Consider the following 21,514-nt stretch of genomic DNA (forward strand, 5'->3'; position numbering starts at 1 on the left):
GATTGTGAAGCTGGGGTCTGTGCATCTAACAACTCACTGCTTAACCCAGCTAATTAGCAGTATTTTTCTCTGTCTTTAAAACAGGATTATTAATGGATAACTGATGAAGTTCATTGTTATTAAAAGAAAGTACATATCTCACAGGCTTTTTTTGTTTTTGTTTTGGATTATTTAACTGAAAGACTTAAAGATACATTTATTTGTAATCTTTTTATCCATAGCTCTTTTACCTATAAAAGACTTAGAAGATAGATACTATACGTATTTGATGGGCTTCCCTATAAGATATTGGACTTATTTTGCTTATTACCAGAAGGAAGAGATACAATCAAATGAGAAAGAAGGGAAGCAAATCTATGTTCAATATAATAAAATTTCTAAAATATATTGATGCTGAAAATGGCATTGGTTTTGTCACAGGGCACAATGCCCCTATAGTTTGAAGTGCTTAAACAGAAATAAATACTGTAGAAGTTACTGTTTTCAGTGGACTTTATAGCGCTCTATTATGGTGCTCAGACAGCTTCCACCAGAATTGGTGTCTTTCCCACTTTTGGCTCTGCTTTCCAAAATGTTGGCTTTATTCAAGTAAACTCTGTCATACTGAGGTTGACAAGACAGATGCCAACAGTTTGAAGCTAATATCTAATCTTCACCAACATTCAAGTTAAGATAGAGCTTCACTTTTCTAGTAGTAACAGTTCTAAAACTGAATCTGCTTTGTCTGGTATGTATCATGTGATCGGAATCGGTCATGACCAGAATTATTTTGATTGACCAGAACTATATCAAATCAAGGGGTTCAGAGCATGATCAGTGCCACCCAGTCACAAGGACTGAGAGTGGGGAGCAGAAGATTCCCTTAGAAAACCAGAGTATTATTAACACAGGAAAGAATGGATGTTTGGCAGCCAGAAACACAATTACGGTTTATAGTGAGACTTTGATTTCTAAAGTTTCTTTCAGGTCAAAGATCCTATGCTTTATAACTTTTTTTTCTTTTCAAAATGCAATTGATATAAACAAATAGTCTCTAAGAACTTCAGATTAAATTTTAATTTTGAAAGAACATTAATATCCTTTTTTCAAAAGTACATTTTCATTGATATGAGATTTCTTATATAAAGCACTCAGTACTAGTGAGGATGAGAATTTAGACATATCAATTTCAAAACGGAGGTACTCTAGGTAACATTATTTATCATATTTTAAGAAGCAACAAAATCCCTTTTCAAACATCTACTAGTAAGGACTTGAAAATCTTGTCACAGGGTTCAGGTGGGATGCTATAACATGGGTTGTTTAACTAGATTCAGAATTGGCCTCCCCCAAGTCTCTGAATATTATACTGCTTATTAGAAGATCCTTTGCCAGTGAAAGAAAACATTAATGCTAAGAAAGTCAAAGCCCTACAAATAATAATTCTAAACACTTTGGGGTTTGATGCTAGGAAATTGTTAATGCACTTAGAAACATTGCTGCTAATTTTAGAAGCCATTGAATTCCACTTTCAGCTAATATTCCACAGAGGCAGCATAGTGTACAGATTAAGAGGAGAGTCTGGTGCCCAGCTATCAAGGTTGACATCCCATCTCTATTACCTCCAGCTAAGGATGATAATAGTTGCTACCTAAAAATGTCTTATGAAAATTAAATGAATTAATATTCAAAAAAACATTTACAATAGCATATATCACATAATAAATGCACAATAAAAAAGTTTTTTTTTTTCTTTCCAACTCTGTATCTGTGGTTTGCAAAGAAATAGATAGCATTTATCTGATCATTGATTAGCTCAATTTTGTCATCTTTATTGCCCCTTTAACAAATGACCACTTAACATAGAAGGTGGTCTGCTCATAACAGTCTGTTTCTCTTTGGGGATTAATTCATATGATATGACATAACATGGTATAATTTATATAAAAAGAATATAGAGCTTGAGAGTTCTTTTTATTTCTTGTACTTTACTGCTTCTTCAAATAGATCTGTTTTGCAGATTAGATTATTCATTGAATACACTGTACTCAATGCTTTGAAGTATGAAAGTAAAATAATTGATCATATTAATCTTACTTCTTTTTTGTGGCTCTAGTTTTATAAATAAGTATTCTGTCACCCAAGAATGGAAAACTCAACAAATTCAATTTCAGAGCAAGAAAATATATGTTTTTAAAATTAGATGCCATTTTTAAATGAAGTAAATATTATTTTAGCCTACTCCTTTTTAAATATTAGCTGAGAAAACCTGGAAGTAAAAGAAAAAATATATCTGACATGCAATTGCTTTTATTATTATGCAAATAAAACCAGTAAGGAGTTACCAGTTTGTTTGTTTCTTTGTTTTTCAATTATCTTGATTCTCATTAGTCTAACTGCATTGCAATCATCCAGCTAGTTTACATGGGTAATTTGGGAGTAGAGGTTGGCACACAACTCTGTGTGGTGGGGCAGAACAGAGTCCAGTATGGATTCATGAGAGCTGTAAATTTAATTGCATTCACATTGTTTTATCAAAGTTATACACATAATTATTATAAAGAATCCTGGCTATCTGTTATTTATAAAAGCTGTTAACTCCTGCTGATCTTAAAACATACTATGCCTTGCATTCAATTTCAGCAAATAAACTCATAGAGCAGCCAGTATTTTTTGTCTGTTTTATAGTTGCTTGACTGACATTGGTTAGTCAGGGTTCTTTCTAGGATTCTTTTTCTTTTTATTAAATCTATTGGCGTGACATTGGTTTATAAAATTATATAGGTTTTAAGTATACAATTCTATAATATATTACCTGTATATTGCATTGTGTGTTCACCACCCAGAGTCAATTCTCCTTCCATCACCATATATTTAATTGACCCCCTTTACCCTTTTCTACCTCCCCTACAACTCCTTTCCTCTGGTAACCACCGTACTGTTGCCTACGTTTGTGAGTTTTTGTTTGTTTGTCTGTCTTGTTCATTTTTTGCTTTTAGTTTTATCTCACATGAGTGAAACCATATGGTTCTTAAATTTTTCTGTCTGACGTATTCTGCTTACCATAATATTCTCGAGCCATCTACGTTGTCGCAAATGGCAGTATTTCCTCTTTTTTATGGCCGAGTAATATTCCATTTTATATATGTACATTTTCTCTATCCAATCATCTATCAAAGGACACTTTGGTTGTTTTCCATGTCTTGGCCACTATAAATAATGCTGCAATAAACATAGTGTTTATTTATTTATTTTTATTTATATTTTTTTTATAGATACTAGAAGAGGTATTGCTGGGTCATATGGTAACTCTATTCTTAATTTTTTGAGGAACCTCCATACTGTTTTCCATAGTGGCTGTACTAATTTACATTCCCACCAGCAGAGTATGAGAGTTCTTTTTTCTCCACAGTCTCTCCAACACTCATTATTACTTGTCTTGATGATAGCCATTCTAACAGGGGTGAGGTAGTATATCATTGTGGTTTTGATTTGCATTTCCCTAATGGCTCATGAAGTTGAACATCTTTCCGTCTATCTGCTGGCCATTTTTACGTCTTCTTGGGAGAAGTATCTGTTCAGGTCCTCTGTCCATTTTTTAATTGAATTTTTTGTTGTTCTTGTTGAGTTGTATGAGTTCTTTATATTTTTGGGATATTAACCCTTTATCAGAGGTGTTGCTCTACTATTTTGTTGGTTGCCTTTTGATTTTGTTGATGCTTTCTTTTGCTGTGCAGAAGCTTTATAGTTTGATAGAGTGCCATTCATTTATTTTTGTTTTTATAATACTTCCCTGTCTTTGAGGTCAAATTCATAAAATCCTCTCTAAGACCAAGGTCCATAAGTTTAGTATTTATACTTTCTTTTATGTATTTTATTGTTTCATGTCTTACATGTAGGTCTTTGATACATTTTGATACATGTAGGTCTTTAACATTTGTCTTGTTTAAAATATAGGGATAGCTAATCCATTCCTATTTTCGTACAAGTTCTAAAAGAAATTTGGCTCCTGGAGGAATATAGAATATCTCATGATGGAAAAGAAAGCATATAACCCACACTTCCATATTAAATTGTAATTGAGACTAAACAATAGTTTAGATATACAGTTTACAAACTTTTTTCTTTTAAACTCTTCTTATATTCAATATAAATATTGGCTTAAAAATGCTTATTTTAAATATTCTTTCTAAAACTCCTAGTTCTCAAATGCTTCATTAGTTCAAAAATGAGCTAAAACATACTTTGTTTTCACTAATGTAGATAATGACAATGAAACAGTAAGAGGAAAATCTGACTAAATGATACCGACACACACACATATTTATGTATAAACAAAAGTGTGTGCATGTTATAAAACATATTTGATTACATAAAATATGTTACTCCCTTACACTCAACTTTGTACTGAACTGTATATGCTATACTTATATGTTATAGTTCCATACTTAACTATTTGCAAATAAACATCAATGTTTTGATATTAAAATTAATTTAACAATGCAGTCTCAATGATACAATCAAAAATCTGATTTTCTAAAAAGTAGGTGAACACATTTGTCATACACAAGTAACAACAAGGAAACAAGAAACATGTAACTATAAGTCACATCTGAATATGTTCTAAGGATATGGTTTTAGTGTTTCATAAAATAATTTTTAATGATGTGAGGTTAGTGACATGTATGGAAATTTTATGTAATGCTTTTATTTCTGACAAAGACTTTGTATACCAAGTTTCAGTCCCAGAAAAAAAAAGTTTTTATAACTGAATTATAATAATCCCCAAATATTAGGAACTGACCCTCAAAAATGCAAGAAACTCCTTAGCAATAACATCATAAAGAGAAATTTATTAAAATTTGATAGCTGTATATGAATAAGAGTTGAAGGTACTATGTAATAATCTCAAACAACCCTGTTGCTTTCTTAGTTTCTGTTAAGACTAGAGCAACTGCTCAGAAAAACTGAGCACAGCTAATTCTCAAGAATTCAAATGTATAAAATGGGGTCAAATATATGGTAATGGAAGGAGAACTGACTGTGGGTGGTGAACACACAATGTGATATATAAATGATGTAGTACTGAATTGTACACTTGAAACCTATGTAATTTTACTAACCATTGTTACCCCAATAAATTTTAACTGAAAAACCAAACAAAAAACAAAAACAAAAAAAACATTGCAATCCCTGTCTTATGAGCCAACCAATTTAGTTTGTATATTTTAGACTGCTATTTCTGCTATTTCTTCCTTTGAAAACTGAACTGTTTTTCTGAAATTGTTTAACATCTTCCAAGACAGTGTAAAATAAACTAAAGTTTTAAAGAGAGATTTAAAAAAACTATCTCAGCTGGCCACTGATATTCAGGAAACAAAATCTTCAGGAAAACAAAATCAATTAATATTTTCATATTGCTATTAGATGAAAAAAATATTTAGGTTGGAGCAAGGCATAGTCTAGGAAAGAAAGACTACAGACTCATTTGCTTGGCTTAGAAATAATTATTTATTGTGTTATTTATATATGTGTTACCTCCACCTGGGTTGCAAGACTTGTAAGATGAAACCACATTATGTACAGTTTCATTTATATAATCAATAACTGCTGCTGATAACGGTCTTAGTGACGCTAGCCACTCACTCCATTAATATATTTCATCTGCGAATTGTAGATAAATTCTATTTGTATTTTTGTGCTTTCATAATATTTTTGTAACAAATTTCATCTCTCTTACTTGTTTTCCTGAGATGTCTGTGTAGGGTTCTATTCTCATTTGTATGTATCCCTTCTAATTTCATATTACAATGTCAAAATATTGATTTGTTCCCAACTTTGCAATTATAGACCCAAAATATGACCTCCTTTGCTTTTCCCCACCTTTGTTTCATATTGCAGGTTTACTGGAAATCAGAAGTAGCAATAATAAGAGAGCAAACAATGAGTTTAGAATTCTAAATGTGGATTTTTATATTAATGGAAAATGCCGTTCTATTTTTTTATGGATTGAAATTTCATTGCTAGAGAAACTTGTTAGATGGTATCAATTTTATAAGTAATCTCTTTGGTAGCTCAAAAAACCTATCCTGGTATCTTTTTGTAACTTGGAACTAAATATATCTTTCTGTACATTGAATCTTCAAATTGACAGGGGCAAGGTTTTTTTTAAGTTTGTACAGAAAATATGTTGCACAGTAAATAGTGAAGTGACTCTTATCTGAGTTGCTGTCACAGAAAGTCATGCATGGAGAGCAAAGAGAAGCTTTCAGTAATGATTACTATTTGATCTATAAACAACAATTTTCCAATAGTCTACATGACACGTACCTAGAAATATTGCCCATCAGTAAATCACTGGTGGCATAACAATCTATTATAGGGGTTAAATAATCTGACATTTTTCATTTTTCAATTATTGACATTAGCATTTGAATTAGAAAAGGCAAGTGAAACACAATTACTGTTTAGAGAACAGCTAATCAGTGAAGCCATCCATCCTCATGTATAACATGAAGGAATGGAAATGATCTGTAAAATCCCTTGATGATAGTTAAAAACCTGTAATTCTTGTTACTCCTTTAGAACTCCTTTCATAGCTCACTGTAGAATAATTTAGGGAAGTAGGGGGATTGAGGAAGGAAGCAAGAAAGTGATGGAAAAAGGAAGGAAGGAAGGAAGGAAGGAAGGAAGGAAGGAAGGAAGGAAGGAAGGAAGGGAAGGAAGGGAGGGAGGGAGAGATGGAGGGAAGGAGGGAGGGAGGGAGAGAGGGAGGGAGAGAGGGAGGGAGGGAGGGAGGGAGGGAGGGAGGGAGGGAGGGAGGGAGGGAGGCGGAGACGAAAGGAGGGAGGGAGGAGCAAATATGCAAAGGTAATTAATTAATCCGATTTCAGAGACATGCCTTGTAAGGTCAATGTACTTCCTGACCTGTTTCCATTCCTTTTTCTTGCCTACACCAATACATTGTTGGAAATTATCTTCACTTCTTCTTACTCAAATCCATAAAATAGATTTGTTTCATGAGCAGATAGCAAATTCAGAATATGCTTTTGTTATATTGTGAAATAAAACAATACCTTCTTCTCCCATCCATTTCAAAATCCCAGTGTTAATGTTTCATTTTAATGTTTTCAAATCGCACTGAATAAAAAAGGCTTTGATAATTCATCCCAAGACGCTAACTCCATTTTAAACACTCAGCTACTAAATTTTACAATATTATTTTATATTTTAAGTGGTCATTATGGTATTGACTATTTGCCAAACAATACACTAAGTACCACAGTCCCCCCTTATTGGTGGTTTCAGTGATCTGCAGTCAACCATGGTCCAAAAATATTAAATTTCCCCAACTGTCAACATCTTCTGTTCCTGACATCCAATCACAGACATCGTCATGGCTTCATGATCCTCCTCCTACGTATCATCCGAAGGTCAACAGTAGCCTAACACTACATCACAATGTCTATGTCATTCTCTCGCTTCATCTCATCACATGGGCACCGTACCATTTCACATCATCACAAGAAGGGTGAGTACAGTGCAGTAAAGTATTTTGAGAGAGAAAGAGACCACAGTCACTTAATTTTTATCATAATATATTGTTACAATCATTCTATTTTATTAGTTATCGTTTATCTCTTACTCTGCCTAATTTATAAATTAAACTTTATCATAGGTATGTATAGATAGAAAAAACAGAGTATATATAATGCTTGGTATTATCCACTGTTTCCGGCATCTACATGGCGGGGGGACGGGGGGAGGCAGTCTTAGAACATATCCCTTGTAGAAAAGGGGAGATTACTGTACTGGTAATCTCCAAGTATCCCATATAAAGTTTGTCTCACAAAGGTCCTCCCTATAAATACAAGTCTTATCCTTAAACTTTTCTATTTTTCCCCATAAAATATTTATCCAATTACCACACTTGGCCATGATGATACCATAAATAATCACCTAGGTGGCACCCTGTCTTTTGGGGCTCAGAGCAAGTAGGACAGGGAATAGAACAGCATATGTTATTTTGAAATCCACATTCTATAACACCAAATTGCAAAGGGAGTGAGAGGCACCAATGTTCGTATGTTCTGGATTTTTACTGAACATGGGATATGGAATGAGATGAAATAGTCAACAATCATGATTGCAAACCGAGTTTGCCAGGAGCACAGAGACAATAGTATTCAATAAGAAATTTGTAAGCATTTTCTATGAGCAAAATTTGTGCCCATGGTGTGATAACGTGCACTGAGAAATGTACCCTCCATTCCCAAATGAGATTATAATCCTGTAGTAAGATAAGCAAGGGACTAACCAAAGATGGACTATAAATCCCATAGGACGATTCCACTGAAGAATCAGAGGAGGGAGTGAGAAAAGGAGCCGGATTCGTCAACAACAATGAGACTTGGATGACACTGACTCCGGACAAAAGTCAGATCATCCAATTTTACATGAGGGCTAAAAATCTGGATTTTTATGTTGAATACCCTCCTGAAATGTTGGAAATTTATTTTTTAAAAGTAAACATGTAATCAAACAAATTTTCCAGCTGAATTTGGCACAATGACCATCAGCGTGCCAACTTCAATATGCAGCACAGGTGTTATATATATTCAGGAATGTCATTAAATGAAGCAGCACAAGATTTGGGACCACAATGTGGAAAGCCTTGGAGCACTTAGGATTTCATCTTTAATGGAGAAGGAAATGGGGACAATTGAGAGGTTGTTAACGAAGGCATGAAACAAAATGACTAAAATAATGTTTAAGAAAGCTGAGTTTAGCAGCAGTATGTACCTTGGATTAGAGGACCCAACTGAAAGAAAGAAATCAACTAGAAGGCTATTGCAATAGCCCAATGAGAAAAAGATCCACGGTGACAGCTGTGGCCATGGAGAGAAGGGTCAGGATGGTAGTTAGAACGTAGAAATGCAGGCAAAGTCCACACCATGCGGCTCAGGCTAACTCTTTCTTCCTAATGTAATGCAATTCCACATGAAAATTCATTTTTTGAAAAGCAGGCTAGCCATACATATATCTAAAATTATTCCTTGGCACAAAGTAGGCATTATAATAAGGGTTCGACTATTTAAAACAATACTAACCACTGAAGTAATCACTTGTTTTATATGTAGCATTCCCCCACTGACTTCCCTTCCCAATCCTACTGACCTCCCTCTTCAAAATCACTCTGTCAAAAAAGTAAGACTTCAAATTATACTTGTGTAGTGCTAAATGTTTATACTATAGCTGAGATGTAATTCCAGAGAAGAGAGGATTTTCATCAACCTTATGGTGGAACAGTTACTTGGTGGAACAACCCCTTGGTAAGAATTACTTTCTCTTCATTGCCCTTAAACTGTATGTTTACAGCTAACTTTTAGCCCTGATATAAGTAAAGAGAAATATTCACATATTCTCTCTCCATTAAATATGTATATGCATGTATGTATGTATATATATATATATATATATATATATATATATATATATGTACACATACACACACTAAAAATATACTATAGATAAAATATGGCTACTGCTGTAAAGGCTAACCTTTTTGTCATTTGGTTGATTTCATAGTGCCAAGTAAAGTGTGTTTTTACAATCATCACTTAATGTTTGTTACATTAAAATAAATTTGTGATATTCTAAGTAACCCCCTCACCCTACCACAATATTTGGAAAATATTCAGAAATATTCAGAAACCTTATTCAGAAATAAGGGGGATGGTGAGACTAAAAAAAAAGCTGTAATCTCTCATCTAATTCCTTTCATTACCCTTTAAATCTGAAGCATCTAACTCCCTCCTACCTTGAGGTACTCTGAGCCTAAGACTAAAACTTCACTGCTGGGTTTTATGTAACCAGTACCTCACACCCCAAACACCACCACCCCCACCCCACCCCCACAACCCTTGTGGATTTGCAACTCAAAATGTTTGGTTTGGGATAGGGAAATCCTACTTGCTTTTTTATTTCATTTCATCTGTATCTACTGAGTGTCCCCTACTTCCAAGAGAGCCAGGCAACCTGGGCAGAGGGGCAAATCAAACACCTGAATTTTTCACTGTCATAAAGAAGACAACTCTAGAAAAATATAAGGAAAGATGTTAAATGCTACAATAAGCAACTTTAGCCATAAAGTATTATAGTTTCAAGAAGTCATTCGGACTGAGTTAAGAGCACAAAATGGCTGCAAGAGGAAGCTGCAAGTTGGTGAACTAGTTGTTTCTATTTCCACCGAGGGAGTTTTCTTACGTTGATTTCCATGTGAAAGGAAGACACCTGCAAAAAACAAACAAACAAACAAAACAAAAAAAAAAAAAAAAAACCCCACAACTTTTGCTTTGCCACAGTTGCTGTAGAGATGCTTGGACAGGAACCAACCAACAAACCAACTAACAGGTTTAGTTGCTTACTCAGCCACTCCTGGTTCAAAGAAAACTGACTCATCCTTTATGAAACTTGGCTCAACTCATCATCAATATCTGGAGTGCATCTTATCTCCTAACATGCCACATGAACTTCGTAGTTTCCGTCTTTATGCTGAATCAGGAATTCTCTGCATATACTCACTAAATTTGCTACAGTGCATTCAAAAATTCACATTTTACAATTTTAATCTAATAATAATGAGTTGTCTAGAAGAAAAATTTCCCCATGTTAATTATAGCAAAGAATTTTGATTGCATAACCCATTCGTTATTTTTCACTCAAGTTACTGGACCTTTAAGCTGTGAAATCACTTCTCTTTTAAGTAAGTAGCAGCTTTTTAACATCCACAGTATCAGAAAATTTAGGGATCCAAAAGTGTTGCAATTATTACCTTAAAGTAGGTAGTTCCCTTTTGAATCTCTACTTTTGCAAATTTTTCTCTGCTTCTTGATGTTGTAATTTCCTATTATTTTCCAAAATGCAAGCTCAGTTTTTGTCAATAGAAAAATAGGTAATGTTAATTATCTTCAAGTATACAGAGCACAAAACATTGAGTAGCATTGAGTGGTACTGTATAAAGAGTATAATATATACAAGGAACATTGAAAGGAAATAAGCAAAAACAATAGTAGGGGAAACAAAACAATTGCTTAGTTTACAAAATATACAATCTTGGGAAGGAATGGTAATATGGAGTAGGGGAAAACAGAGGAACAATTTACCCTACAAAGCAGAAAACTTTACTTCACAACCAGAACAGTGTTGACTAAACTACAAATTCTGTTTCTTGGGGGAAATGATAACCTATCTACCAATAAACATTGCATACATTAGTTTGAATTTAAGAGTGATAAAGCTAAGTTACATTGTGTGGCTATTCTGTTTCAGCAAATTAAATAACCCAATAATTTCCTGATGAATGATGCTGTTCTTTCTTTGTAAGTTTACAGGTGTTGTCATTAGATACCTCGTTTCCAAAATAACTTGAAGCAAAAGTAGCAAAATAATAGAGAAATAATTCTGAAGTTTGAGAATGAAGATTTCAGTTTTCCTGCTGTATCTCTGCCTATTATTGTGTGATTCTGGCTTATGACAATCTTCAGCTTCAGTTTCATCTACTTGAACAAATGGGGGGGAAAAAAACCTTCAAAGCTAGGGAACCAAGCAATGCTTACCTTTATATTTCCAGCACCTAACAGAGTGGCAGACACATACGATTAGAATAAGTGTATATAAAATTGGGATAAAGTTATTTACTTTACAGTGAGAGCATAAGGATCAAATGAAAGAAATCATTTTAATCTGTAAATTATACATGTATAAATACAAAACACATCATTGTTATCTCATGACTACAGATATATTTTGTTTTGCTTTGCATACAGTTTTTTTTGTTTTATTTTGTTTTGTTTTGTTTCTTTTCAGTTAGTGTATTCTATTCAGGACCCAAACAAGCTTCATTTTTTGTTAGTGGTCATTTTAAATTTTCTGGGATATATTCTCAGTACATGTATATATACTATAATATATATATATATATATATATATATATATATATATATATATATATAAAATTCAATTAATCTATGCCTGCATGTCCCCAGCTGTAAATAAAGAACTATGTTAATTAACTCAAATAATTTCTTCTAGTTGTATCTTTTATGGGCAATCAATTTATGACCTAATATTTATATGTATATTAGATGTACCTATATATATATATCAGATGAAACATTAAGTAAATTATTAGAATTTCTCTATCTAAATGACATTTTCAATAAACATCAAGGTCATATGGCCTTTTTCTTTGCCCCATGGAATACTCACTTTATTGCAATAGAGAAAATAAAATTACATTGAACCTATCAAAATATAAAAATAACAATTACAAAAAAACTATCAAAATTTAACAAAATAAACTACAAAAATTACAGAAAACCGTAATTTCCAAAGGAACCTATGAAAAATGTATTAACCATTGACCGACATGCTCAAACAATTTGCAAAGGGTGTCTAGAAGTATAGGAATTCCCTGAACTCAAGGAATTTACAATCTAAGTGATGAGACCAAACATCCTATAAAAGACAATAGCAATTAATTCAAAACAGAAATGAAACTTGAAAGATAAATAATATTGGACGAAACACAGTGAGAAGAATCTTCCAGGCAAAAGGAATATAAATCAACTTGAGGAAGTAAGAATAACCTGATTTTTTTTTTTTTAAGTGAAGAAATCAATTCTGACAAAAACCAAGCTTGTGTTCTGGGAAATAAGATTGGTAGGGAAAAGGAGCAAATATAATATAAGGATTCCTTGAAGAATTGTAAATCGAGGAGTAACATATTGGAACGTGGTGAGCCCAGAATTAAGGAGAACAGGCAAGAAGGAGTTGCAGTCGCTAATGTGGTGCCCATGGGAATGAAGAAGAAACCTTGTGAGAGATCAATCTCTGCAGATATAACTAAGGATCCCTCAACCATCTTCCATCAACCTAAAAGCCTGTCTATTCTTATCTCCTTTTTGATCTGGTGACATAATTTTTCAGGCACTAGATGTCACTGTTCCACTTAACCAAAATCAAATCTAGTCATTCTGAAGTCATAGTTGTATCTACCTAATTACATCTACCTGTATGGAGACCTGAGTCAGCTTGACTAGGTTCAGATAATTCCAAAATAAAGCACTAGGGATTTGTACCTGCGGCAGCCTGCAGGGGAAAAAAAAAAAAAAAAAGCTATGAATTTCTCTTTGACATTTTCTAAAAGTCTTTTTTGTAAAGATCAAATAAAAATAATTTTTTTTAAAATTTTAATTCAACAGAAAAACAAGAGGGAAATTAAGCCTCATAATGAAGGTATAGTCAGATGCGCGCGCACACACACACATGCAACTAAGGGACTAATCTGTTCTCCGTTTACTGTTTAAATTTCATCAATCGGACACTCTTTGAGACTTTGAGTCTTGAGTGGTGAAGGGTACAAAGATCTGGAGACTGTTGGGAGTATTTCTTTAGGGACAGTGAAGGTGCTATGCTGCTACTGACCAAATTGTTCCTGCTATGGGACTGTCATTGCACTTCTTGTGGCTGACCACTCTAGAGCCTCCATGATTTGTGGGTGTCCCTAAGAAGTTGGCTCTCCAGCTTCTTGCTGAGCCTTCCACCCCAATACACACACACACACACACACACACACACACACACACACACACCTTACAATAAATTTCAATTTCCTTTCAGTAGCCAGGGTCATCAGTCTCTGTTGCTTGCAATCACAGAAAACAAAACCAACACCTAAATCCACAGCTTTCAGAACAATACAAATACTGTGCTTGTATTAAGCTGTCAGCTTTGCCTTGGCAAGTTCATGTTTGCTAAACCTCTAGGGTTGGGAGAAATACAAAGGAAAAGCTTCTCAGGAAAGAAATCTTTTATGTTCCTGGTCACTAAACACCCCAATTCTGAACTCCAGCAGCCTTTTCTCCTAGAAGTGTCCAGGCACTTAATTATCCTCTATCTCTTAGGTTCTAGTTTTTGGACATCAGTCTGTGGACACCCTACTTGGTATTTCCCTCAGCGAACTAAAGGAATTGAATGACAAAACAATAGGAGCTTGAAAATTACCAGCTATACAGTCAGCTATCAAAGCATCCACAGAAAATGCAGGAATGCAGGCTGGCATTTTCGAAGTGACACACAGCCCAGCAGCAAGGAAAGAAAATTGGCTTGGAAGCAGTTTCCTGCCCCAATCCTTGATGTTATGTGTTTTGTTTTGTTTTTTCTGAGAGGTAACCTAGTGTGACAGAAAAGTCAGGCATTTAGCTACCAGCATATCAGGGTTCCATTCCTAATTCAGCTACTGGTTAGTCATACTAACTTTGATAATTTACTAATTCCCTGATTCTCAGGTTTCTTTTTTCCAATGGGAAAATAACGCTGCTTCTAATGGTGGTTGTGAAGTAGCTGTAAAGTTCCCCCCAAGGAATATACTAGAAATGTAATTTCGTTTGGTCTTTTCCATCTCTCTCCCCCGATTCCCACCCACCCCAAAGGACCTGGTCAGGAGGCTTCAGATGTGGATATGCAGAAACAGATGGTTAATAGTAAATAGAGTATGGAAAAGAATTACATCTTAAACACTTTGGGACAAACATAGAATTACTAACTTTTAGAGCTTGAGAGAATCGTATTGATTTTACACATACAAGGAAGAAACTAAGGCAGAGAATTTTAGGGTCTTTTCCAAGGTGACAGCTAATTAATAACTAGAAGCATTTAAGTATCTTATTTCACATAAACTTCCAATCAATATTTTTGCATTACTAAAAACATAATCTGAAAATATGATCCACTAAAAGGAATTTGTGGCTTAACGACCCTTGCCCAGAGTATTTGCATTTTAAAATGCTGACAGAGAGATAAACATACAATATTATTCAAATGGAATTTTTTTTTCTTTTATGCAGGACATTCCTAATGCAGGTGTCCACCTATCTGGACAGGTGTAACTACTTGAGTTTACAGAGACTTCAAAGACAGAAATGTCTGGCAGTTAATTTATTTTCTTCTTTATATTGTTTTGGTTAAAATACATTAGAAAACAGAAAAATATAAAGAAGAAAATAAAAGTCTTTTCTAATTCAACTACCTAGGATAATAGCTGTTAGACCATTGCTTTCTTATTGCCTCACATTCATATTCTCTGTCTCTGTCTCTGTCTCTGTCTCTCTTTCTCTCTCTCTGTCCCTCTCTCTCTCTTTCATATAAATATTTGACCAAAATGTGATTATACAATGCATGTGTATCGCAATCTTGTACACTTAGTCCAGACTTACAGAAGGCTTAATATGAAATGAATGAAAGCCAGCAAACACATCATTTCACAGTTTGAAAGTTCTTTCTTGGGCATTATCTCATTTACAGTTAGTGAACATAGGTCATTGGGGGGGGGGGGAGGGACAGCAGATTATATTAAGAAAGAAAAAGGGTAGAGTTACATCAACAAGCACAAGTCCTTCTTTCTATCCAAAATGATTGCTGTGGAGAAGAAAATACTAACACAACTCTTTAGATCAAAAAGTAAGATGCCCTTCCCCAATCAAGACTGATTTCTCAACAAAAAACACACCTATAATACATGTTCAGATAAGGAATTGCAAGTATCAAACAGAATTTATAATGTCAGATAGCCCTGATGTCTCACTATACTGTACAAACAGGGTATTAAACTCTACAGGAAAGTAATATTAATAGTTTCAGAAAGGGAAAGTGATTTTAAATCTTATGCAGATAAATAAATATGTATTGGATATCTAATTTAGATATATTTAATACTAATACTAATCTTAAAATATGGAAATTTTAAAAAGAGAAAGGCTGAAAGACAAAGATGCTACTGTGTTTCCCTGAAAATAAGACGTAGCCAGACCAGCTCTAATGTGTCTTTTGGAGCAAAAATTAATATAAGACCCGGTCTTATTTTACTATAATATAAGACTGGGTATAATATAATGTAACATAATGTAATAAATATAATATAATACCAGGTATAATATAATATAATATAATATAATATAATATAATATAATATAATAAATATAATATAATATAATATAATATAATATAATATAATATAATATAATATAATATAATATAATATAATATAATATAATATGACTGGGTCTTATGTTAATTTTTGCTCCAAAGATGCATTACAGCTGATTGTCCTGCTAAGTCTTATTTTCGGGGAAACACGGTAATAAACTTTAAGTGTTAAAATAATGTGATTATTGGACTGGGTTACTCTTTAGTGTTGCCTTACTTTAAAACTTTTTAAAACTGAGGATATGTTCCATGAGGGCAGGAACCATTTCTTGTACACTGGTGTATCTCTAATACTTCACTGTATCTCTAGTTCCCAGCACATGCCTGCAATAAAAGAGCTGCTTAATTAATAGCTGTTTCATGAATATATTCAATTCAATATCCTCACCACCAAGAAGAACAGAAGCAACTCAAACAGCCCACATTCAAAAATTAACATTTTTATGACTTTGAAATTAATTTTAACTTATTTTAATCACTCATCAATTAATGAATACACAATTAAAATATTTATTGAGAATACTTTCCACAGCACACTGTGGCATGTGCAAAGGAAAAACATACACTATTCCTGACTTCAAAGAGTATAGTCTCTAGTTAAGGAATGTGTCTGACATGCTGAGAAATGGATATTGCAAAGTAAACAATAAAGCCCTTTGGAGAAGATCCAGGTTATGGTATTTGGCAGGAAAATGTCTCATTTTGTTCCCCATTAATGGACACTTCCCTGATCTTAACTTTATGCTGGAAAATTGCATGACCATGCTTTCAGGTTGCTTAATGTATAATAGCTTTAAATTTATGTTAAAGAGATGCATCCAGGACTTCAAGGGAAACCTGGTTGAACTATGCATGCCAAATGGGCCTCTAAGCCTACGATAAGGAAAAGGTGGATAAACACTGGATGCCCTGCAGAGAAACACCCAAAAGAAGAAGGAAACAGAGAGAAGATCAACATACATTTCATTATGATAATTTACCTATAATTTTCCCTGCTGTTCGATGTGGGTTGGCTAAAAATGAAATGAGATAAAGTACCCCAAGTTCTTAACTCTTACACAGTGCCTAACAGGAAAAAATGCTAAGAAGTTATTTGTTGTATTTCCTTCTACGTGTGTTATATAAACTGTGTGGAAACAATTTGTAATGTCTAGGCTCAGAAATCATTTTGAAATGGTCTTGTACATCTACACTGTTTTTCTCATTCCATCAAAGAAATGCTTTCTTCTTTCCTGCTCTTATGTGTACTCATCATGTATGTCATGTTGAAGAACAAACAGAATAGCTAGCCTTTCTTGATTAATGACGTAGGGACTAATGGCTGATAAAGGAAATCATTTATTAATCGTTATAGATAGCAAACTAAATATGGATTTTCAGATACAAGAGCTTGTACTAACTTTGACCACAAGGAAATAAAACCTTGGAGGGAAGTTGATGAAACATTTGCAGAAAAGAAAAAAAAAACAACAGGAAAATCACTGTTAACAGTGTTATGACGTTCCTCAGCACGCGAATGGTACAACAGTCATACAGATTATCAGGAAAAGCAGAAAATTATAAAACTTTCCTGAAAGGGCAAAGCCAATAATTTTTTAAAAATTAAATATAAGATAATCCTGAAGGCTTTTATATGGTCTGCCAGTATTTGTGGTTTTGTAAAGATGGATATAGCCAACCAGTAAGTTCTGTTTTCTCAGATACCTTGCTTAAGCTGTTCTTCCTTCCTTCCTTCCTTCCTTCCTTCCTTCCTTCCTTCCTTCCTTCCTTCCTTCCTTCCTTCCTTCCTTTCTTTTTTTTAAGATCGTAGACACAGAATCTCTTAAAATCCAATTTTCTAGCCATGCTCCTAAAACTCCTTGATGTGTCTCTGGTCAACTTATTTAACAGACTTTTTTTTTTTTTTAAATCACTGATTTCCATGCATAAAACTCAAATCATTGCAAAAGGACTGAGTTAAAAGAGGCACACACACACAAAAAAAATCTATTGGGAAATGAAGTTTGGCCTTAGAATGGATTCTATTGGGAATAAGAAATATGATTCTGACTTTTTTTTTCTCATTCTTAAGCTACATTTAGAATGAATATTTAAAGGATTCTAATGAAAAATTTAAAAATATAATGATCAATCATCAAAATTAATTTTAGTGTGCAGAAGGAATAAAAATGTGTATGTTTCTTTTGGGGATTACACCATATACATTTTGCTCATGTAGGATGGTAGCCCTTATTTCCTCAATCATTCTTTTAGCTCTACCTTCCCATCAATGCTACCAAACCCAGCAACACTGACCTCTGATGGATTCTCTTTACTGGACTTCTCACTTGGCCCAAATTGCTCTTGCCCACCGCTGAAATTATAGACATTCTGCTATGAATCAGAACTTTTGGTCACAAGCAAAGCCCACCTCCAAGCTCAGGAAAGAATGGCCCGGAGTACAGTAGAGGAGGAGACAGTGACAAAAAACCCTGGAGTCCTTGAGAATGTACCCACTGCATTCCTCTGTAGGACTCTATCCTTCCTATCCTAGGTAAAAGTCTTTAGCTATAATTATGTATAAATTCATCTCACTGAAAACTCCCTGAAGGACCAGGTCGGATTATCTGGTGGGGTAGCCTGTGTAGTATATAATTTAGGTCAACTCAGTGAGACATACTTAATATTTCTTTCTTTCAAAACAAGAAATGGAAGCGCAGCTTCAAAGTTTTTAAACTAATTACTCCTTGTTATTATCATGATGAAAACCTCAGCAGATAATTAATAAAACTTTCATGGTAACAAATACGAGAATGAAAGTGAAATCGTTTTTAACAACTATTCTAAGTAGAATGAAACAAGACAAATAACTAATTGGTATTTCCTGCCTATACTCTTACTGTTTAACTGACACAGGCACTAGAGTCCTAACCTATGGCATAAATTTGATCTACAAAATTGTTCAATATGTGCACCCATGACTCCCAATATGTTTCGTAAACATAACGAACACATCAAATATTCAAACAAATCTAGGAAAACTTGGAGTTCAAATACCATATTGGAATTTTTTTTCCAACCTCAATAAATGTTGTTTATAAACAGCTGGTGAAATGGTTATTAAGAAGGAAAGGATGGCAAAGGAAATATATGGAAGAAATAAGCATTGTCATTATCCTTTTTCCAGACACTTTAAAGAGCACAATCAACCATTTGAATATATCAATAGCTAATTTGTAAAGAAATGACTCATCTATTCTTTGTCAGAATTTGAAGAATAACCAGAAAGTTTCCTCAGTATTCTAAGTAGTCCTTGTAAGGACCATAATAGTTCTATTTAATGAACACCTATGTCATGAATAGTGTCAGGCACTTTATATATCTATCTTTTTATCTTGTTAATTCTCACTCTATTACCCTCTAAAGAAGTTATCATAAAATGCTTTATTTACTTTTAAATTTTTAATGAGAAGGCCATGAACTAAGAGACAAATAAAAAAATACTTCATAATATCGCTACACCAATTATTAATTAGGTAGTATTATTTCAGCTATGCCAATATAGAGACTTTATACCACAGTGGAATAATAAAACTCGGCCAGTAGAAACCACAAAATGCCTTTTGACAGATCGATCCCAAAGTCGTAAGGGTCTTAGACATCATTGAATCTAATGCTTTCATATTGCAGATGGGGAAACTAAAGTCCAAAGCGCTTGTTTGTTTACCCAAAGTGAAACAGTGAGTCCATGGTGTGAATAAGATTAAGCATTACAGTTTATGTATTAATTCTGAAATACTTCCTATTTTTAAAGTGGAATTTTCCCCTTAAATGTAAAATTTCTTTAAAAAAATAATTCCAATTTTCAGAATTTGTGTTTTTAATTTGGCTGGTGTTTGTTCATTGTATGTATTTCTGTGTGTGTGTGAGAGCGTTTTGTGTCACTAAAGATCAGAAATATCGCCCAAAGATCGAAAGACTCACACATCACATAAGGTTCTCTTCAATTTCATACATACTTTTGAACAGCTAAAATCTATTGAAATTCTCCTTGGAATCTATATACATCCATCTATATACCAACACAAAGGATGTACTCTTTCTTGCCTACATAATACTGAGTTCATCAGCCATAAAGGAATACCAAATGAAGTATGCTTTATTTCCTTTACAGCCAAATGGATAATTTTAAGGCTCATTAAAATTTTAATTTCATTTTGATGGCTGAATGAAAACGGTAGTAGTTTCCCCAGCTGGTTTCTTTCATTCTCATATTTGTTACCATGAATGCTTTATTAATTATCTGCAGAGGTTTTCATCATGATAATGATAATCAAGGAATAACAATTTTGTTTTTCAAGAAATACATGAAAGCTATTAATTTGTCCATGTAATTAAAATGAAACAGCAAAAATATAGTAATGTGTTATTTCCATATAAATAATTAAATGGAAATTTGATGTGAACTTTCAGACGGTAGGTTAAAAAACTTTTCTGGTCTTCTATGCACAATGAAAAGTTACAATATAAATATCAAATTATCAATCTATCTATTTCTTTAGATTTGATCTTAGGAGAAACTACGGATATTTAGTTTGGGACTTTCTAAAATTTTAATTAAATAATGTTATAGGCAATATGATGGTAAGCCCTAGAGTTGCGTTACCTAAAATAGTACTCTGGTTCCACTAGTTACTCACTGTGCAACCTTAGATAAATTACCTGAGCTCTCCATGCATCAGTCCTGAATAATATTACTAATCATCTCATTGATTTGGAGTGTAGATTAGATGTAAAGCATCTGTGATGGTGACTGGCACACAGTAAGCACTCAATAAATGCTGGCTGTAATTAGTATTATTAGAATATATTCACTGGTACTTACACTAATATATGCAAAGCTTGTATAAATAGTTTTACATAGATTAGAATACAAGTGACCCGTAAAACTAATGATGATTACTTTTACTACAAGTCGTCCTCAGTAACTAAATAATAGCTAAATCAAAATCAGTGGATAATCCAATTTGACTCATTTGTGACTACACATCTGCTAACAGCATCACAAACATATTTTTTTTTAATCTGGACAAAAGTGCCCAATTTCTAAGATCCTGATTGCAAGATTGTTTATTTTGCCCCTAAAATATAATAGTTCTGTCATACCATCAGAGGAAATGGGACCATCCTGTTAATTTACAATGAGATTATTTTCCCCATTCTCCTAGATTAGCTGACCAGAATTAGCTCTTCTCTCTGGGTGAAATGATGTATTTGATGATTTGGTCACTGATTCAAGTGTGACAAAAGTTCAAAAGAGTTTTTAATCTCATTTTCAGTTTTTCTAGTAATATTTTTTTTTTCATTTACTTAAAAGAATCACAGTTGTTAATTGCCATCAAAACCTGGCGTGGTCAACAAAGAGAAAAAGAGTGGGTTGCATGCCTTAAAAAAGCCATTAATAGTTTGAAAAAACAAAAGTTTAACAACAAATGGGGGTTAAAGACAT

Source organism: Rhinolophus sinicus, chromosome 17, assembly GCF_057876585.1.
Source record: "Rhinolophus sinicus isolate RSI-liver-muscle chromosome 17, RSI-T2T, whole genome shotgun sequence".
Taxonomy (NCBI): Eukaryota; Metazoa; Chordata; class Mammalia; order Chiroptera; family Rhinolophidae; genus Rhinolophus; species Rhinolophus sinicus.